This window comes from Phaethon lepturus, unplaced genomic scaffold (assembly GCF_000687285.1).
Source record: "Phaethon lepturus isolate BGI_N335 unplaced genomic scaffold, ASM68728v1 scaffold16826, whole genome shotgun sequence".
Taxonomy (NCBI): Eukaryota; Metazoa; Chordata; class Aves; order Phaethontiformes; family Phaethontidae; genus Phaethon; species Phaethon lepturus.
Window position 1 is genome coordinate 27,694 of NW_010544407.1, and position 290 is coordinate 27,983.

General features: G+C 47.6%; 1 protein-coding gene across 2 annotated transcripts in view; it reads left to right on the top strand.

Annotated features, from left to right (window-relative positions):
• The window catches only part of GLDC (glycine dehydrogenase (decarboxylating)), a 37,553-nt gene that overhangs the window by 22,611 nt on the left and 14,652 nt on the right, over positions 1 to 290 (top strand). The window lies entirely within an intron of this gene.

The window sequence follows — 290 nt, forward strand, 5'->3', positions numbered from 1 at the left end:
ACCTAGAGAGAAACTGGGTTGTGTATCCTCATCTGTGACAAGCTTTCAGTATTGCCTGCTCTCCTCATGAATCGTGGGTTCCGTCTTAAAAGTTTTTCTTTACAGACAGTGGGAATGAGGAAAGGGGAGTCCCTCAAAGGGTGATTGTACTGGGTCTGGCTGGGATGGAGTTAATTAACTTTCCCCATAGCAGCCCATATGGTGCTGTGCTTTGGATTGCGGCTACAGCAGTGTGGATAACACAGGGTTGTTTTGGCTATTGCTGAACAGTACTCGCACAGTGTCAAGGC